The sequence below is a fragment of the Lathyrus oleraceus genome, chromosome 5 (assembly GCF_024323335.1).
Source record: "Lathyrus oleraceus cultivar Zhongwan6 chromosome 5, CAAS_Psat_ZW6_1.0, whole genome shotgun sequence".
Lineage (NCBI taxonomy): Eukaryota > Viridiplantae > Streptophyta > Magnoliopsida > Fabales > Fabaceae > Lathyrus > Lathyrus oleraceus.
In genome coordinates, this window is record NC_066583.1 from 148,006,112 (window position 1) to 148,028,677 (window position 22,566).

Sequence of the window (22,566 nt, forward strand, 5' to 3'; positions counted from 1 at the left end):
GTCAACAACCATGCTAATGGTGACGAATTGCGTGGTATTAGAATCAATGGACACCCCATCATTACAGAGGTTGCTAATGCTCGAGCGGCATGCGCTCCAGTTCACCATCCTTCTCATTTGGTTGACAAGAAAGAAGATATGTTCACCATTCCCAGTGATGATGATGAATTTGGAAAGGCGGAAGAGAGAGATAGAAAGGTCGACACCCTTGCTGAAAAGATTCGCGCCATGGAGTGCCAGAATTCTTTGGGCTTTGATGTTACTAATATGGGTCTAGTTGATGGATTGAGGATCCCGTACAAGTTCAAAGCGCCATCTTTCGACAAGTACAATGGCACTTCTTGTCCCCTGTAGCGGTGTATTCGTCACTTTATGATTTATTGACTAAATCAAAAGCAAAGTATACAAAAGATAGAGTCGCCACCGCACTTTTATTTATCCAAAGGAATGGCTAAAAAGCGAACAAAAGCCTAAGAAGTTTTACGCATAGAAAACGAATAAAAGGTCAGAGATCTGGGTAAGGGGGTAATTATGCAAAGGGAAGGTGTTAGGCACCCAATGCATCCTAGGTACTCCTAGGGAACCCTTTTCACAAATTGTTGCAAAAGATAATGTTTATGAAAATATTTATTGTGTAAACATTGATTGGGAGGATGAGAAAAGAATATACAAATTTTATTATTTTTGTGTTTGGATGGAAAGATCCATTGCCTACGTACCTTTACAGGATCAAAACCTCGTAGTTCGGCCAAAAGATTTCCAAAACATGAATGGATTGATTTTAAACAAAAGCCCTAAGGTCTTTCATTATCCATGGGAGAAAACTCAACCTATACAACCACAAGTCCACCATGTGAGAAAAGCTTCAACTTGCTAGTGAGGGACCATGCCCTATAATAAGCAAGGAAGTCTTACAATTCAATCACTAAGGACAAAAGGTGAGATTCACATCAACCCCTAAGATAATTGAGATCTATGGCTAATGTATGAAAACTTATCAAGAATGGACAAAGCCACAAAACAATTGAATGAGTGAAATTAACTAATTAGGATTTATTCACAAAATGAAGTCAAAGTATGATTAGAATCCAATTCAAAAGAAGTATTGTGAAAATGAAGTTTGAAAATCAAAGGCTTAAGGCCTAGGTTTCTAGTTTTGAAAAGAAATGAAAATGTTTGCACAAAGTTTTCTGGTTTTGAGTTAACGTGCAAATGGAGGTTTAAAGAACAAAAAGGGTGGGAGGTTAAGGGATGCAAAACTTCTTAGGTGTTCATCTCTTGAAATCATATGTAGATGATCCAAGTGATTCCTTTGGAAAAGGCAACAAGCAAATAACAGATAAACCATATATCAGAAATAGCCAACATAAATGGAAACCAGATGCCAATCAATGGACTTATACCAGACTCACAAAACAAAGATGGATACCAGATGCCAATCAATGGACTTACACTAGTCTCACAAAACAAAGATGGATACCAGATGCCAATCAATGGACTTACACTAGTCTCATAAAACAAAGATGGATACCAGATGCCAATCAATGGACTTACACTAGTCTCACAAAACAAAGAAAACAAATGCAATAAGCAAGAGGAAACAAGTTGCCAATAAATGGTCTTGCACTCGACTCCAAGGAAATGGAATGCCAATCAATGGTCTTAGTCCCAACTCCTACCAGATCACAGGAAACAACTGCCAATAAATGGACTTACAATTGACTCCTCAATGGACAAAACAAGATGTCACAAAGTATGAACAATGATCATGAAATGATATACAAGTGATGAAAACAAAATGCACAAAGGCACACACAAACAATTATGCACATATGGGCAAACAAGCACACAAACAGTCACTTATCACACACTATACACAATCAATAGGCTCAGACAAGGTTAGGCTTTAGTCAAGGGGTCATATCAACCTTGACAAACAAGCCAACTGGAAATGGGTGTTTTGAGCTCTTAACCCTAACATTGAGAGTTAGGGTGAAGCAGATGAAATGGAGATGAGGGTTATGCCTCATAGCTCTTATCCCTGGCCTGGGAGAGCTTTAATAAAATAGAAGGTGTGGGAGTTCAGAATGAAGGAACTCTTCTCCACAAATGACTGACTCTATGGACAAGATTTTGGGTTTTTTTTTATTCAAAGTGCATCAACACATGGTGTGAGAAAAATGAATGACACAACTGAATAGCAGGGGATGGATTGCACATCCCTTCTATCTGTCAATTGCCTCTTAAAGAGGACTTAACCTGCTTGGCACAAAATTAAACAAACAAAGACATGGCCTCTTAAGGAGGGCTTCAGACAGGTGCCTGCCAATAACAGCAGGTCTTCCAGACTACATGAAGATCAAGGGATTATACCTAAGTGGTATGCCAACCACAAGCAAAGCAAAGCAAAGTTCAAATGAACTTAAAGCAACTTAGATACCTGTGTAAACAACTAAACAAATCAGTACAGTATTCATACAAACAGACAAATAGTCAACAACAAACAGACAATCCCAATGTACAACATATAAGCCATAAGGCAAACTCAAGTGAATTATCATCAACCTACAAAACAACCAAATGTTAGCAATCAATAGCAAATATCAACATTCAAATGATGAAGCAACATCAACCATGGAGATTAGGTGCTTGGTCCTGAAATTCAAAGCTCGCATGTAAGTACAAACCACTAGGTCAAAGCCTAGGGTCAAAGGTGAAGAAAAAATTCAAAACAGGAGCTAATTTTCAACACAAAGCAACTTCAAACACATACTAACATGTCCTAAAAAGGACCAAAACAAAATCATCAAGCAAAAGCATTTTATGTGCAAGAGAAGTCAAGGACAATCTCAAAGCTCATATTTGGACATTGAGAATGAAAATTCCAAAACAAAACAGAAATGATTCAAATAATTCTGGAAAAATTCATGAGCATTCAACACATCCAATACAATCCTCATACAGAAAATCAGAATCAACAGAGGTCATTTGATATGGAAATTAAATTGCACAAGTTGATCAACCAAATGTGTGACACAAATTGTCACACCATGCAAACATGTGTATAAAACAGAAATGGAAAATGAGAAAAATACCAAACCAAGCCTAAAACATCCATCGACATGTCAAGAATCATCATGCAAAATTTCATGGAAATTGGATTAAAATCAAGCATTTCATGATAAGATGAATGGAGCAAGGTCACAAATGTACACATGATCACAAAGTCTAGCACAATCCAAAATCCAACCATGCACAACTTCAAAATTTAACATCATCAAATAGAGGACATCTCAAGGAACAAGTAGCAAAAAACCAGGGATTTTTTGGAGCATTTTTCAATTTGTTATGAATTTTTAAAGTTGGAAAAGAAAATGAAAATCAAAATGATCACATGTACATAATTTGGAGGGAAATGGCATATTGATGCATTAATTTGAAAAAGAAGCGTGCGCCATGTGAAACGATGCCGTTTTGGGCAAAAACCCTAGCCAAACCAGAGTGGACGCTAAACCGTCACAAAACGGACGCTACATCGTCTTCCTCGCGAAGACGATGATGAACAGTATGAGCTTCATACAAAAAATTCCAGAATTTTCCAGAATTTCTAAAATCATACATCATCATGAAGCTCTTTCAACCAGGAATATAGATCAACCAATAACTAATCCTAATTCAACATGAATAGAGAGAATCGAGCAAAAGAAGTTTGGTGCATAAAACTTTATTCACACACATCTCATTCAATAGTGCATCATTTTTCATGAAATTTTCACCAGAATCATCAGCAAGAGTAAATCTACAAGAACATGCTAATGAATTGCATAAATATGAGATTCAAAAACTGAACCTCTTGAAGAACAGCTTCTTGAAATGCACGATCCAAGGCCTTGCAATGATCCAAATCAGCTCCAGAGTACTTGTAATGATGTTTGATGAAGAATTTGAAGCTTGGAAACGTGTAGATCTAGCTCAAATCAGAATTTCCATCTTCACCTTCATGAGCTTGCTACACTTGATTCTTGCACGAATTCCACAATCCAAAGCTTGATCTGCACTATATCAGTACCAAAGAACAAGAATATGAAATAAAATTGCAATGTTATTTGAAGAAAATTTGAATTATGATTGGAAGAAATTTTTGGAGGGAGAGAAAATTTGGATCTAGAAATGGTGAAAAATGATTAACCTCCTGAAATTCTGTTATGATTATGGTATTTATATGAAGTCTTAATCACATACTAATCAAAATTAGGCATGGTTTAGTTGTGATTAATCAAGATAAGGTGTTATGACCAAAATTTGCAAATTGGAGGTGCATGGCTAATGCATGCGTGAACAGTGCCATATGGGAGTTCAATTTCACTCAAAATCTTCCCATGCACATGTTAGCAATGGCATTTGGTCCATACAATGCACCAATTTCAAATTGGCCATTTTCCCTCCAAAATTGACTTGAAATAGCAAATGATCATATGATGGAAATTCATGCAATGTGATGAATGTTTTGGAAACTTCATGTCATGACAAGAAAAATGCAAGAAGAGCCACTCAAATTGGAGTTATGAATCAAAAGATATGGCCATTTGAAGTTCCATGTACACTTGGCAATGATTGGACCATATCTCCTTAACCATTCATTAGATGCTCATGATCTTGGACTTTTTGGAAATGGGAGAGAGAGATCTTCAACTTTCATGTTGGACAAAAATTCATTTGAAGCTTCTTTGATATTGGAAAGTTGAGTTGAAGTTGGACCAAAAACTTTCCATTTTTGGAAAGTTGAAATTATAGGTCACTTTCCATTTTTGGAAACTTTTGACTTGACCTTAAATTCTTCAACCTTGATCTTTGACATGATGAATAAGCATTATTTGTACACGAATGGGATGAAGAAACTCAATTTCCACACTCAAAATCCACAGTTGACTTTTCAGTTGACTGCATTGGCCCTTAGATGACCTGAACATGTTCTGATGAATTTGAGCTTCCACCACTTGGGGAATTGGTCCAAAATGAACCTTTAGCTCACATAAGCTCCATATGATGATCACATGATCCATATCTCAAGAAAATACCATCTGCTCTTTGTACCATGAATTCACCTGATGCCTTAACCTGTTGACTGCTTAGGCTGCAAGACAAATGTTAGATGACATATTTTTGTACATTTTTGTTAGTGATTAAAGGAAAAGAAATGATATACAAATGCAAGCAATGCTTGGTGATCAAGAACCACTCTCAAGAAAAAGATCCTACCCACAAGGAAGGAAGCAAGGTGTCCAATGATCCTTGAGGCAATGCAATGATATGATATGATGCCATGAGGGATCTTAGGGACAAAATTGGGGTCTTACAGATGCCCCTATTTAAGGTCCTTCTAGTCGGAGAAGTGAAGGTTAAAGTCTTCATCTTGACGCGGTAGAATGGGCTTAAATAACAATAATGAGACAAATTTTGGTCCCTAAGAGACCTCATGATGTAAATGTATGAATGCAAAACAACTACTATGGGGAATACGTCCACAAAGAAGAAAAGACGATCCATCGGAGTAATACACTCACCAGGAACAGAGACTCTAACAGGACTCTCGTGGGGATAAGAAAAAGAATGCGTGAGCAGGACACGACTCTGAATTAGGGAAAAAGGAACTTGACACTGCGTGAGCAGGACACGACTCGACTAGAGACTTTACTGGGGAGTAAAGGACTCAAACTGGGGAAAAGAGTTCCAAAGGAAAACACATCCATTGGAAAGACTCAAGCTGACTCAAAGATGCGTGTATTGGGGAAAATGCCAATACAACACAACTATCCACAAAGGATACTTCGGATAAAAATCCGGACTCGGACTGGGGAAAGATTCACACAGAACCTCCCTGCCGGGGAATTGCATATATTGGGGAAAACGCCAATATAGCAAAAGGGTAAAATCACAACAGGAAATCCGCTGGGAAATGTCTAACAAAAGACTCTCCTGGGGAAAATCTGCAAGATGAGGTGTTACCGGTTACTGGGTAACAAGCTCAAAGAGACATGTGATCTAAACATCGGTTACTGGGTGAAAGAACAACAAGCTCATGAAGAATGAATATCTAGGACCGGTATAAGGGTGAGAGATATCAATCAACCAAAACATCTGAGAAAGACCTGAAAAGGTACATCAACTCAGGAAAATCTGACTCCACAGGGGACCAAGGTCATAATAGGGAGCAGAAAGGGAAGGAACACCAGGGATACTGGTTACTGGGTATATAATAGGTGACCGACCAAAGACGTGAATTGGTTTTTACTGCCAAAACACTAATCATCCGAAAGGAGGGCTTGAAAAAGCAAATCGACCTTACAGGATGGACATTCGACTCCGCAACGGGAAAACGAATCTTACTCAAAAGAGGAAGGACAAAAGGCTTCAACCAAAGAGTGCATGGGATATATTATCCATTACCGTCAGAATGTGGATAGTATACTCGCATGGAAGGAACACCAGGGATAGCGATTACTGGGTATAAAATAGGTGACCGACCGAAAAGAGAAACAATCGTTACCAACAACAATAGGGTAGACGAAAGATAACTCACATAGGGATAAATTGCAAGCATATGGCAATTATCCAGGAAACATATCACCGGTTACTGGGAGATACGCTCAAAAGGGGAACAAAGAATATTCGATTCCGCAAAAGGAACACGAATCTTACTCGACTGGGGAAACACAACAGGCTTCGACTGAAGAGTGCATGAGATATATTATCCATTACCGTCAGAACGTGGATAATATACTCGCATGGAAGATTATCCACAACCGGTTACTGGGTTAATAAAGGATAAATCAACCGAAAAGAAAGGCATCGGGATACCAAAAACTAGGTATATAATGATGACCGATCAAAGGGAGCAACAATCATTACCAATCAAAAGGGTAAATGAAAGAGGACTCACTGGGGATGCATTGATAAAAAATCAATGATCCAGGGAACAAATCACTGGAAAACGGTGAAAGGACCCACTGAGGATAACATTGCTAGCATACGGCAATTATCCACAAAAACATGCTAGGGATACAATTGCTTACTCAGAGAAATTACCCAGACAAAGGGAATACCAACATCGAATACTGGATGAGGATAGCCACAAAGGGTAACCATCATCGGTTAGGATGAACAACAAGGTTAACTCTGCAAAGGGGAGAACAAAGGATTTACAACTACCGAATACTGGGTAGGAGACCAAAGACTCTGGCTGAGGAAACAAGAGGTTTACCACTACCGACTACTGGGTATAAAACCAAAGACTCAGCTGAGGATAGGGTGAATGATTTCTGAATGTATTGAGCAATTATCCAAACTATTCCACAAGGAAGCACAAACTCCACTAGGGAGACAACAACAACATAGGATTTACAACTACCGAATACTGGGTAGAAAACCACAAAATCCACCATCAACCAGGATGAACCACAAAGGTTACCTCTGCTAGGGGAATAGAGATAGGACTTACAACTACCAGTTACTGGGTAGAGGGCCAAAACTCTTATGAGGATACAAAAGTAGGGTTTACAACTACCGAATACGGGGTAGAAGACCAAAATCTCTGCGTGGGGAGTGAAAGGATCACAACTCCGCACGGGAAAACACAAATAGGGTTTATAACTACTAGTTACTGGGTAAAAAACCACAAACTCTGCTGGAGAGCAAGAAAATAGGATTTACGACTACCGAATACTGGGTAGAAAACCACCGACTCTTGCTGAGGAACAAAAAGTTCACAAACACAGATTCCACAAAAGGGAAAAAAGGTATACAGGATTTACAACTACCGGTTACTGGGTAGAAAACCGCAAAGATAGGACTTATAACTACCAGTTACTAGGTAGAGGCCAAAAACTCCGTTGGGGATAAGATGAACTATTGCAGGTTACTGGGCAATTTATTCACCTATTCCACAGGGAAGCACAAGAGACAGTTCAAAAAAGGCCAATTCAGGATCAAACCAAAAAGGCAAACTGAATCAAGACTCGTCCTAATGAGGAAAGAACTCAATAGGGAAAACCCATCCCAATATATGTGTTGGGAGGAAACGGAAACAACCGTCATCCACGAGGACATATCTCAGTGGGGAACTGCAGAAGAAAAGACAGACACTTTCTGCTTATGGGGCTGACTCTATATTGAGAGATTAAACACCCGACATCTGCTTGGGAAGATCTACTGGGGAGATCTATATCACCAATCAGCAGGAGACAACAAACAAAGATATATGGCAAAAAAATGCAACATGAACATCTGAATGTTGAAAGTATGCATGAATATGCGTGATTTATGTTTGATGAATGCTGACAAAACAGACATTTCTAACACAAACAGGTCCAGGAATCAAACGCCCGGTACTACACTTCCAGAGGAAAATCCAAGAAATCCAACTGGAAAGCCAATCTACTGGAGATCTGAATGCTAAAAAGCAAAGATCTGCTGGGAAAAATCTAGAGATATCAAGAAATCACAAAATCTCTGGGCGGGGGATCATCAATCAACCCACTGGGGAACAGAAGTTCATAACAGGCGGAAACTGCCACGAAAGCAACTCTGTTGGGGAAGTGGAGAAATCACGAGATTTCTGCAGGGGAATCATCAGTCTCAACTGGGAAAAGGAGCTCACTGCACAAGTGAAGACTGCCACGAAAGCAACTCCAAACAACTCCACTGGGGAAAAACCCATTGAGGGAGAAAAGATCACACAAGTAGATTCTGCCACACACGCCACTCTACTGGGGATCATAAACATCAGAAAATCACCAAATCTATGCATGGGAAGATCATCACAGATACAATCCACCATACAACAAATCTACTGGGGATTTATCTGAGACGGAGAAGGAGAACTGGGGATCAACCACCAAATACTGAACCTTCACAAAATACCACAACTGCTGAGGAGGCAAGAATCATTGCTCTGCTGAAGGGGAGGAGAGATGAAAACCTCAACAAAACACTCTGATGGGGAGAGATAGCATAGATGAAGTACATCATACCAACAACTCCGTCGGGGATCTATCCGAGGAAAAAGACGAAGTACCGGGATGTCAACCCACCAACTACCGAATCTTCCAAAAGGAAATCACCCATGCTGGGGAGAGAATATTGCTGAAGAGGAAAATTGAAGTCTTCAACAAGCACTCTGAGTGAGGAGGAGTCATAAAAAAGGCTCTGCTCAACAAAATCTGTTCGGGGGAAAATCCAACAACACCCTGCTCAGGGAACAAAATCTCAACAGAAGTTCCGCTTGGGGAGAAACCCCAACAACAATCTGGAGAAAGAGGATACACCCATGCCAGGAATATGAACAAATGTCTTACCCTGTTGGAAATCATGCCACCCTTGGGAGAGCACTGAGAAATTCTTAAGTATCCTTTCATCATTGTGAACGTTCACTTTGTTTAAAACAATTTTTTTTGAAAAATTTTGTTTGTTTAAAACAATGACATTTTATCAATTAAAACATGCAAAACATTTGTTGAATTGAAACAAATAAGAGTGCAAATAATTGGATAAAAGCTCAAATTTATTTGATGGAATGGTAGCCTGCAAATGGCAAGACTCCATAGATCTGTACAAATTTGAAATCGGTGATATATATTGGAAGAGGGCTACATTGAACATAATGACCATTTCTCTACCAATTTGAATCCGATGTATTTGAAGCTTCAGCTGACGACGACTGAGCGAGAATCTCTGACGAAAAGACGACTGCGAAACAGAAAGTCTTGTCAGGATGCAGTTACTTGCCAAATCCCTAATTTTTGCCTAGATTGCCCCAGGGTGAGGTACTCAATCTAGCGGGATGCAAATTCACTTTTTTTTTCAAGTCTCTAATTTTTGCCTCTTAAAGACACAACTGAATAGCAGGGGATGGATTGCACATCCCTTCTATCTGCCAATTGCCTCTTAAAGAGGACTTAACCTGCTTGGCACAAAATTAAACAAACAAAGACATGGCCTCTTAAGGAGGGCTTCAGACAGGTGCCTGCCAATAACAGCAGGTCTTCCAGACTACATGAAGATCAAGGGATTATACCTAAGTGGTATGCCAACCACAAGCAAAGTTCAAATGAACTTAAAGCAACTTAGGTACCTGTGTAAACAACTAAACATATCAGTACAGTATTCATACGAACAGACAAATAGTCAACAACAAACAGACAATCCCAATGTACAACATATAAGCCATAAGGCAAACTCAAGTGAATTATCATCAACCTACAAAACAACCAAATGTTAGCAATCAATAACAAATATCAACATTCAAATGATGAAGCAACATCAACCATGGAGATTAGGTGCTTGGTCCTGAAATTCAAAGCTCACATGTAAGTACAAACCACTAGGTCAAAGCCTAGGGTCAAAGGTGAAGAAAAAATTCAAAACAGGAGCTAATTTTCAGCACAAAGCAACTTCAAACACATACTAACATGTACTAAAAAGGACCAAAACAAAATCATCAAGAAAAAGCATTTTATGTGCAAGAGAAGTCAAGGACAATTTCAAAGCTCATATTTGGACATTGATAAAGAAAATTCCAAAAAAAAACAGAAATGATTCAAATAATTCTGGAAAAATTCATGAGCATTCAACACATCCAATACAATCCTCATACAGAAAATCAGAATCAACAGAGGTCATTTGATATGGAAATGAAATTGCACAAGTTGATCAACCAAATGTGTGACACAAATTGTCACACCATGCAAACATGTGTATAAAACAGAAATGGAAAATGAGAAAAATACCAAACCAAGCCTAAAACATCCATCAACATGTCAAGAATCATCATGCAAAATTTCATGGAAATTGGATTAAAATCAAGCATTTCATGATAAGATGAATGGAGCAAGGTCACAAATGTACACATGATCACAAAGTCTAGCACAATCCATAATCCAGCCATGCACAACTTCAAAATTTAACATCATCAAATAGAGGACATCTCAAGGAACAAGTAGCAAAAAACCAGGGATTTTTTGGAGCATTTTTCAATTTGTTATGAATTTTTAAAGTTGGAAAAAAAAATGAAAATCAAAATGATCACATGTACATAATTTGGAGGGAAATGGCATATTGATGCATTAATTTGAAAAAGAAGCTTGCGCCAGAATCGAACTCGGTCGAAATTTGAAAGAAGCGTGCGCCATGTGAAACGATGCCGTTTTGGGCAAAAACCCTAGCCAAACCAGAGTGGACGCTAAACCGTCACAAAACGGACGCTACATCGTCTTCCTCGCGAAGACGATGATGAACAGTATGCGCTTCATACAAAAAATTCCAGAATTTTCCAGAATTTCTAAAATCATACATCATCATGAAGCTCTTTCAACCAGGAATATAGATCAACCAATAACTAATCCTAATTCAACATGAATAGAGAGAATCGAGCAAAAGAAGTTTGGTGCATAAAACTTTATTCACACACATCTCATTCAATAGTGCATCATTTTTCATGAAATTTTCACCAGAATCATCAGCAAGAGTAAATCTACAAGAACATGTTAATGAATTGCATAAATATGAGATTCGAAAACTGAACCTCTTGAAGAACAGCTTCTTGAAATGCACGATCCAAGGCCTTGCAATGATCCAAATCAGCTCCAGAGTACTTGTAATGATGTTTGATGAAGAATTTGAAGCTTGGAAACGTGTAGATCTAGCTCAAATCAGAATTTCCATCTTCACCTTCATGAGCTTGCTACACTTGATTCTTGCACGAATTCCACAATCCAAAGCTTGTTCTGCACTATATCAGTACCAAAGAACAAGAATATGAAATAAAATTGCAATGTTATTTGAAGAAAATTTGAATTATGATTGGAAGATATTTTTGGAGGGAGAGAAAATTTGGATCTAGAAATGGTGAAAAATGATTAACCTCCTGAAATTCTGTTATGATTATGGTATTTATATGAAGTCTTAATCACATACTAATCAAAATTAGACATGGTTTAGTTGTGATTAATCAAGATAAGGTGTTATGACCAAAATTTGCAAATTGGAGGTGCATGGCTAATGCATGCCTGAACAGTGCCATATGGGAGTTCAATTTCACTCAAAATCTTCCCATGCACATGTTAGCAATGGCATTTGGTCCATACAATGCACCAATTTCAAATTGGCCATTTTCCCTCCAAAATTGACTTGAAATAGCAAATGATCATACGATGGAAATTCATGCAATGTGATGAATGTTTTGGAAACTTCATGTCATGAGAAGAAAAATGCAAGAAGAGCCACTCAAATTGGAGTTATGAATCAAAAGATATGGCCATTTGAAGTTCCATGTACACTTGGCAATGATTGGACCATATCTCCTTAACCATTCATCAGATGCTCATGATCTTAGACTTTTTGGAAATGGGAGAGAGATATCTTCAACTTTCATGTTGGACAAAAATTCATTTGAAGCTTCTTTGATGTTGGAAAGTTGAGTTGAAGTTGGACCAAAAACTTTCCATTTTTGGAAAGTTGAAATTATAGGTCACTTTCCATTTTTGGAAACTTTTGACTTGACCTTAAATTCTTCAACCTTGATCTTTGACAGGATGAATAAGCATTATTTGGACACGAATGGGATGAAGAAACTCAATTTCCACACTCAAAATCCACAGTTGACTTTTCAGTTGACTGCATTGGCCCTTAGATGACCTGAACATGTTCTGATGAATTTGAGCTTCCACCACTTGGGGAATTGGTCCAAAATGAACCTTTAGCTCACATAAGCTCCATATGATGATAACATGATCCATATCTCAAGAAAATACCATCTGCTCTTTGTACCATGAATTCACCTGATGCCTTGACCTGTTGACTGCTTAGGCTGCAAGACAAATGTTAGATGACATATTTTTGTACATTTTTGTTAGTGATTAAAGGAAAAGCAATGATATACAAATGCAAGCAATGCTTGGTGATCAAGAACCACTCTCAAGAAAAAGATCCTACCCACAAGGAAGGAAGCAAGGTGTCCAATGATCCTTGAGGCAATGCAATGATATGATATGATGCCATGAGGGATCTTAGGGACAAAATTGGGGTCTTACATCCCCGAACTCATGTGCAAGCTTACTACCGGAAGATATCCGCTTATACTGATGATGAAAAGATGTGGATGTACTTTTTCCAAGACAGCTTGTCTGGAGCATCTTTGGATTGGTACATGGACTTGAGAAAAGAATCTGTCAGAAGTTGGAGAGAGTTAGGTGAACCTTTTCTGAGGCAGTACAAGCATAACATGGGCATGGCTCCGAGCAGAACCCAGTTGCAGAGTTTGTTTCAAAAGACTGGTGAGAGTTTCAAGGAATACGCCCAGAGGTGGCGCGAGCTAGCTGCGAGAGTACAACCTCCGATGTTGGAGAGAGAATTGACAGATATGTTCATTGGAACCCTACAAGGTGTTTTCATGGATCGTATGGGAAGTTGCCTGTTTGGTAGTTTTTCGGACGTTGTGATTTGCGGAGAAAGAACTGAGAGTCTTATCAAAGCGGGAAAAATCCAAGACCCTGGTTCTTCAAGTTTTTCAAGTGCTAAGAAACCATTTTCAGGGGCACCCAGAAGAGAGAGGGTGAGACAAATGTTATACATAATCAGAGAAATGGAAAAAGAGGACAACAATACCGTCAAGATGCTTTTGTGACTATTCCAGCAACCCAACCTCAACAACCACAAAGAGGACAACCACAACAACAACAACAACGCCAATTCCAACCAAGACAAAGAATGCCAGATCGTCATTTTGATTCGTTGCCAATGACTTATGCTGAATTACTCCCTGAACTGCTCAGGTTAAAGTTTGTTGAACTTCGCACTATGGCTCCATTAACAAGGATTCCCGCTGGTTATGATGCTAATGTACGTTGTGATTTTCATTCTGGTGCGCCAGGGCACCACATCGAGAATTGTCGGGCTTTTCACCATAAAGTCCAAGACTTGATCGATGCCAAGACGATTAACTTCGCTCCTACTCCGAATGTGATGAATAATCTTATGCCTTATCATGGAGGGCCCAGAGTAAACAATGTGGAGGATGGGGAAAATTTGAACTTGGTAGCCGATGTTAATGATGTTCAGACTTCGTTGTTTGTAGTGAAGGAACGTCTGCTCAGAGGGGGAGTATTCCCGGGATGTGACAAGAATTGTTCAGATTGTGGTAATCATGAAAACGGCTGTGTGAAATTGAAAGAAGGTATCCAGGAATTGATGAATGAAGGTTGTTTACAGTTTGATCGGGTAGTGAAAGACAGTAAAGAGGTATCGACTGTTACCATTTACTTTACACCGTCAGAAGGTCCTGCACGTGCTCCAAGAACTATTAGTGCGCCCATGACTATTGGTACTCCTGTGACCGTAGCTGCGCCCGTGACCATATTTGCTCCGGTGACTGTTGGTGTTCCCGTGATCGTTAATGCTCTAGTAACTATCAGTACTCCTACCACCATTGCTGCTTCTAGTGGAAGACTTTATGTGAATAGTAGAGCAATTCCGTGGCAATATGACAATGCTTCTTGCAGAAATAGAAGACTAGAGAATCAGACCAGGTCAGTAAATCAGACTCCAGTATCAGTTGGTTCGGCTGTGGGTAATGAGGGAGGACCCGGAGAATTTACGAGAAGTGGTCGTTTGTTTGCACCAAGGTTCCGAAGGATAACAATGCTGAGGCTCTTGCTAGAACAAAAGGAAAACAAGTTATAGTTGAAGACGAACCAGTGCAAAAGGGAGTGCCCGAGAATTCTTTTGAGAAGGACGTGGAGGAATTTATGAGAATTATCAAGAAAAGTGATTACAAGATCGTGGATCAGTTGAACCAGACACCGTCAAAGATCTCTATTCTCTCTCTGTTAATGTGTTCCGAGGCACATCGTAACGCCCTGTTGAATATGGCTTATGTGCCCCAAGAGATTTATGTTAACCAGCTCGAAGGTGTTATTGCAAATGTTAACACGAGACATGGTTTGGGATTCACGGATCTAGACTTGACACCTGAGGGTCGCTATCACAATAGAGCTCTGCATATCACGATGGAATGCAAAGGCGCCGTTTTGTCGCATGTTTTGGTTGATACCGGTTCTTCTTTGAATGTGCTGCCCAAAAAGGCTCTGAGTAAGCTTGATGCCGAAGGGGTTGTTCTCACACCAAGTGATCTTGTTGTCCGTGCTTTTGATGGATCCAAGCGATCAGTTTTTGGTGAAGTCACGTTGCCTGTGAAGATCGGCCCGGAAGTGTTTAACATTGTCTTCTATGTGATGGATATCCAACCAGCATATAGTTGTTTGTTGGGGCGTCCCTGGATACATGGAGCCGGAGCAGTTTCTTCGACTCTCCACCAAAAGCTAAAATATGTGTGGGATGGCCAGGTTGTGACCGTGTGTGGCGAAGAGGACATCTTTGTGAGCCATTTATCCTCCTTCAAATATGTGGAGATGGACGGCGAAATTCATGAAACTCTATGTCAAGCTTTTGAGACTGTCAGTATTTAGAAGGTGGCTTTCGTTGAACAGAAGAGACCAGGTACCTCGATTGCGTCCTATAAACAAGCTCTAGAGGTCATTCATTCAGGTAACGTGGAAGGCTGGGGCAAGATGATTGATGTACCCGTAAAAGAAGACATGTTTGGCATTGGTTATCAGCCTTTTCAATCATCAGAGCAGGGTGTCCAGGATCAGAAAGGGTCGTGTACTTTCACTAGTGCTGGATTGATGAATCGCGGGGATGTCTTCGCAACAGACAATGAAGATGGTGACAGTGATTATGATATGGATAATTGGGTGCGCCCGTGTGTTCCAGGGGAGAAGATCAACAACTGGACTGCTGAAGAAATAGTCCAAGTTACTCTTCAGACAGAGTAATTTTCTTTTGTTTTTCATTTTGCATGAAAGCCCTACGCTCTGCCCAGGGCGTAGTGGTTCATTGTAGGGCCACATCATGTTTTGAATTTTCAATGATTATCATCAATAAAGGACGTTTTGCAATCAAATTTGTGCTCACTGTCTTTCTGTTTTTTCGTTTTCAAAACCATAAAAATGGCAATGTTTTTTTGTGACTTTCTTGAACTCTTTTCTAAAATAAAGCATGAAACATCTTTCGTGCAGAATTGATCTTGCGGATTCCATTAAAAACAGTTCTGTTATGGCTCAGTATGACTTTGATAATCCCATTTACCAAGCCGAATAGGAGAGTGAAGAAGATTGTGAACTCCCCGAAGAATTGGCCAGACTATTGAAACATGAGGAAAGGGTCATTCAACCTCATCAGGAAGAGTTGGAAGTCATTAACCTTGGTACTGAGGACGCAAAGAAAGAAATCAAGATAGGGGTTGCTTTAGAGGAAAAGGTCAAGAGAGGGCTGATTGAAATGCTGCAAGAATATGTGGATGTATTCGCATGGTCGTATCAAGATATGCCTGGTTTGGATACAGATATTGTGGTGCACAGGCTACCTCTCAGAGAAGATTGTCCTTCGGTAAAGCAGAAGCTTCGCAGAACTAGTCCTGATATGGCTGTCAAGATCAAAGAGGATGTTCAGAAACAGTTGGATGCAGGTTTTCTAGCAGTTACCACTTATCCCCCTTGGGTGGCCAACATTGTACCCGTGCCAAAGAAGGATGGTAAAGTCAGGATGTGTGTCGATTACCGAGATTTAAAACAGAGCCAGTCCGAAAGATGACTTCCCATTACCTCACATTGATGTATTGGTTGATAACACTGCTCAATCCTCGGTTTTCTCTTTCATGGATGGATTTTCCGGCTATAATCAGATCAAGATGGCGCCAGAAGACATGGAGAAGACGACATTCATTACACCTTGGGGCACGTTTTGTTATAAGGTAATGCCATTTGGGTTGAAGAACGCCGGTGCTACCTACCAAAGAGCTATGACGACTCTCTTTCATGACATGATGCACAAAGAAATTGAAGTGTACGTGGATGATATGATTGCGAAGTCTCAGGCAAAAGAGGAGTACTTGGTAAACTTGCAAAAGTTGTTCGAAAGATTGAGAAAGTTAAAACTGAGGCTGAATCCAAACAAGTGTACGTTTGGAGTGAGATCTGGAAAGCTGTTAGGTTTCATTGTCAGTGAGAAAGGGATTGAGGTTGATCCAGCGAAAGTAAAAGCTATTCAAGAAATGCCTGAACCAAGAACGGAGAAGCAGGTTCGTGGGTTTTTAGGGAGGTTGAACTACATTGTGCGGTTCATATCTCACCTAACAGCTACGTGCGAACCGATTTTTAAATTGCTAAGAAAAGATCAAGCAATCAGGTGGAACAATGATTGTCAAAAAGCTTTTGATAAGATAAAAGAATATTTGCATAAACCTCCAATTCTTATATCTCTGGTTCCTAGGAGGCCTCTGATAATGTACCTTTCAGTAACAGAGAATTCGATGGGGTGTGTATTGGGACAGCATGACGAGTCTGGTCGAAAAGAGCATGCAATATACTACCTTAGCAGTTTACCGACTGTGAAACAAGATATTCGTTGCTCGAGAAAACTTGCTGCGCTTTGGCATGGGCTGCTCGCCGACTAAGACAGTATATATTGAACCATACTACCTTGTTGATTTCTAAGATGGACCCAGTAAAGTATATCTTTGAAAAGCCGGCTCTTACCGGGCGAGTGGCTCGTTGGCAGATGATTTTGACAGAGTATGATATCCAGTACACGTCGCAAAAGGCCATAAAGGGTAGTATTCTGTCTGATTACCTTGCCGAGCAACCAATTGATGACTATCAGTCGATGATGTTTGAATTCCCCGATGAAGATATCATGTACTTAAAGATGAAAGATTGTGAAGAGCCTCTTGTCGAGGAAGGACCGGATCCCGATGACAAGTGGACACTGATGTTTGATGGGGCGGCGAATGTGAATGGAAATGGTGTTGGGGCAGTACTCATTAATCCTAAAGGTGCACACATACCTTTTTCCGCCAGATTGACTTTTGAAGTAACCAACAACGAAGCTGAGTATGAGGCCTGTATCATGGGGATTGAGGAAGCCATCGATCTAAGGATCAAAACTATAGACATTTATAGAGATTCTGCTCTAGTGATTAACCAAGTCAATGGAGACTGGAATACTCATCAGCCGCATTTGATTCCTTATAGAGATTACACCAGAAGGATCTTGACTTTCTTCAAGACAGTAAAGTTGTATCATGTACCCCGAGATGAAAATCAAATGGCTGATGCCTTAGCCACATTGTCTTCCATGATTAAAGTTCATTGGCAGAATCATGTGCCACACGTTGCTGTGAATCGACTCGAGAGGCCTGCGTATGTGTTTGCAGTCGAGTCTGTTATTGATGAGAAGCCGTGGTTTTATGATATTAAGAATTTCCTCAAAAGCCAAGAGTATCCTGAAGGAGCATCGAAGAATGACAAGAAGACACTGAGAAGGCTAGCTGGAAGTTTTACTTGAACAAGGATGATGTGTTGTACAAAAGGAACTTTGACATGGTTCTGTTCAGATGCGTGGTTGGACACGAAGCAGACATGTTAATGCAGGAAGTACACGAGGGATCTTTCGGTACCCATGCTGGTGGTCATGCAATGGCCAAGAATTTGTTAAGAGCCGGTTATTACTGGATAACCATGGAATCTGATTGTTTCAAATACGCTCGGAAGTGCCACAAATGTCAGATCTATGCAGATAAAATGCATGTACCAACAAACCCTCTGAATATTATGAATTCTCCTTGGCCATTCGCGATGTGGGGCATCGATATGATTGGAAAGATTGAACCTACTGCTTCTAATGGACATCGCTTCATCCTAGTCGCGATTGATTACTTTACCAAGTGGGTGGAAGCAGCTTCCTATGCCAATGTTACCAGACAAGTGGTTGCTCGATTCATTAAGAAAGAAATTATCTGTCGTTATGGGGTTCCTGAGAGAATCATCACTGATAATGGTTCGAATCTCAATAACAAGATGATGAAGGAGCTTTGCAAAGACTTTAAGATCGAACACCACAATTCTTCTCCTTACAGACCAAAGATGAATGGTGTTGTAGAGGCGGCAAACAAGAACATTAAGAAGATTTTGCAAAAGATGGTTGTGACGTACAAGGATTGGCATAAGATGTTGCCTTTCGTTTTGCATGGGTATCGTACCTCAATGCGTACGTCAACCGGGGCAACTTCGTTTTCACTTGTGTATGGCATGGAGGCAGTCTTGCCAGTAGAAGTTGAAATCCCTTCTTTGAGGGTGATGATGGATGTAAAACTTGACGAGGCTGAGTGGGTTCAAGCCAGGTTTGATGAGTTAAATTTAATTGAGGAAAAGCGATTAGCAGCTGTGTGCCATGGACAACTATATCATAGAAGGATGAAGAAGGCCTTTGATCAGAAAGTGCGTCCTCAAAGCTATCAGATAGGTGACTTAGTTTTGAAGAGGATCCTTCCTCCCGGTACAGATAACAGGGGCAAGTGGACTCCGAATTATGAAGGTCCATATGTTGTTAAAAAGGTCTTTTCTGGTGGAGCCTTGGTGCTTACAACTATGGATGGTGAAGATTTTCCGTCTCCTGTGAATTCAGATGTAGTCAAAAAATACTTCGCATAAACTGACCTGCTGGACAAAAAAAAAAGAGTCCAGGCAAAAAAGGGCATCCAGGCGAACCAAGAGAAAAAAGAAAAGAAAAAGGTTCGGGCAAAAGTTAGGGATAAAGAATAAAAATAATATGTACACCCGGTAAGTCGAAAGCCTGCAAAGGCGGCTTAGGCAAAAATGGGTATCCCGGTGGATTGAAAACCTGAAAAGGCGGTCCAGACAAAAGAGGGATTAAAGCGAAGACTACAGTTTGAGTTATTCGTACTTCATCGTGTTTCAGTGTCTACCATCTTGAAAGATATGATCGGTCCAATCACTCTTCTCAGAAGGCAAAGAATTTGGGGAAAGTGAAGATCTATGAGTCATAACAGAATTGGAAAATAGTGGAATGTCGTGTTCACATTGCCAATAGGATAGTTTATTTTCTCTTTTGGCGCAATTACCTCTTCCTAGGAATTGCTTCCTGATGTATTTGCCTTTTTAGGCCATTTTCAATCAATAAAAGTCGTCACTCAGTCAAATTGCTCTCTTGTTTTTTATTTTTACTGTTTTATTTGCAAAAAAACGTCCGAATTTTTGATAAACATTGCATCTAAAAACATGAAGGCTAGACAATGACGTGCGGAACGATAAAACAGCTGAAAATCATTTTGAATGTTGAGTACACTTGAGTATATTTTGTCCATACGATCCCCTAGGGCATGTATGTCTTGCCGTTTTGCAGGTTACTATCTTCGATTGATGGCTAAAGCAGATGAGCCAAAGTTTGTTCGAAGGAAGACCCTGTTGTTTCACCATTGTCCAGTCGTGTAAGAAGTTGGGTCGTCTAAGTCGAGTTCAGAATTTGTTTCCCCAGCATGGTCGAGAGGTTGGTGTTTTCCCAACAAGTGACTCCCCAGTTGAGTTGGTTTCTCTACCATTCCGAGAATGTCAGATCAGTAAGTATCCTCAGCAGAATTGTTGTATGTCCCCACAGAGTTGGAAGATCGAATCAGAAGTTGTGTGCTCAGTAAAGTGATCATTTGCTTTCCCAGCAGGAGTTTTCCTCCCTTTGCATCTTGCATATAGTAATCATCATTTGCATTCGCATTCTCAAATCGCGTAGCATTTCCATTCAGTATGGAGCATTACGCCATGGAAAACTCAAACATATGCATACATGTGTTAAACCAGATTGGCTCGTATCCCCAGCAGAGACGGATCATTTTTTAACATCTGTGTAGCACATTTGCAGCAGTTGCTCTTGGCAACATTCAGAATCGATAATCCCAGTGAGATTTATTTTCTCACCAGTCCGTGAAAGGAAAGCTTGATTCCCTTCTGATTTAGTCCCCGGCAAGTGTCTGCCTTATTTTGACATATGTAAATATCATCCTTGCGATACCAGTAAGTGTCGTGTTGATCTCCGTGTGTCCTTTCCCTTCTTTGGTGTCGGTAAACATCATTGTTCGAAGTCGGTAAACGTTGAATTCCAATTGTTGGCCATCAGTAAATGGCATGTCTCTCATGGTGTCTACAAAAAATCGTTATGTCAACACCCATGTGTGTCCTTTCCTTTCTTTGGTTTCGGTAAACATCATTGTTCGATGTCGGTAAACATCAGCCGCTTGTTAACCATCGGTAAATGGTTTTGTCGTTCAAGATTCCCCAGCGTCTTCGCTATCCGTAAATATCGAGTGTTTCATTTTCGCCATTGGTAAATGGTTTCGTTTCATAAGTGTATTCGTTCCTTGGTGTTTGTAAACATCATTGTTCGATGTCGGTAAACATCGAGTTCCTTCCCAGTCATCGGTAAATGTCTGGTCTTGTTTCACTTGTAAACATCATTGGTTCGATGTCGGTAAACATCGAGTTCCTTCCCAGTCATCGGTAAATGTCTGGTCTTGTTTCACTTACAAACATCTTTTTCCTCCCCAGTGAAGGCGCCATCGGTAAATGATCTCGCTTTCCTTGATATCGGTAAATATCAAATCTGTTTTGAAGCTGCCATCGGTAAATGGCCTCGCTTTCCTTGATATCGGTAAATATCAAATCTGTTTTGAAGCCGCCATCGGTAAATGGCCTCGCTTTCCTTGATATCGGTAAATATCAAATCTGTTTTGAAGCCACCATCGGCAAATGGCCTCGCTTTCCTTGATATCGGTAAATATCAAATCTGTTTTGAAGCCGTCATCGGTAAATGGCCTCGCTTTCTTTGATATCGGTAAATATCAAATTTGTTTTGAAGCCACCATCGGTAAATGGCCTCGCTTTCCTTGATATCGGTAAATATCAAATTTGTTATGAAGCCGCCATCGGTAAATGACCTCGCTTTCCTTGATATCAGTAAATATCAAATCTGTTTTGAAGCCGCCATCGGTAAATGGCCTCGCTTTCTTTGATATCGGTAAATATCAAATTTATTTTGAAGCCGCCATCGGTAAATGGCCTCGCTTTCTTTGATATCGGTAAATATCAAATCTGTTTTGAAGCCGCCATCGGTAAATGGCCCCGCTTTCCTTGATTCATCACCTAAAGAGTGCAAATTCTCCGGTTCTTTTGGTATTCAATCCCTGTTTACCTTGAAAGTCTGATAGCCGCTGCTTTCATCCGTTCAGGTTCACAGTTGATTGAATAGGGGCAGCTGTAGCACCTCAAATTTGCCCCCCTCATTCATGCATTCATTTTAGGTCATTTAACATTTCATATTGCATTTCAGCAAAGTTCATCTGATTTACCTCCGGTCAACTTTGGTCTACTGAAGGTCAGATGGCTAGGGAATAACTTGAGTTACTTCCAACATGTTCAAATGAGGCCTACTCATCATTCGACATATTACTCCTGAAGGAGCAAAGGTCCAGCGCATAGGTTACAAATTTGGAAAGATGACTTGAACTGTCATGATCGCTAGGCGAGCAGAATGGTTCGCCTAGCGAGACACCAGAGTCTGAACTATCATGCTCGCTAGGCGAGCAGATTCTTCGCTAGGCGAAGCGCA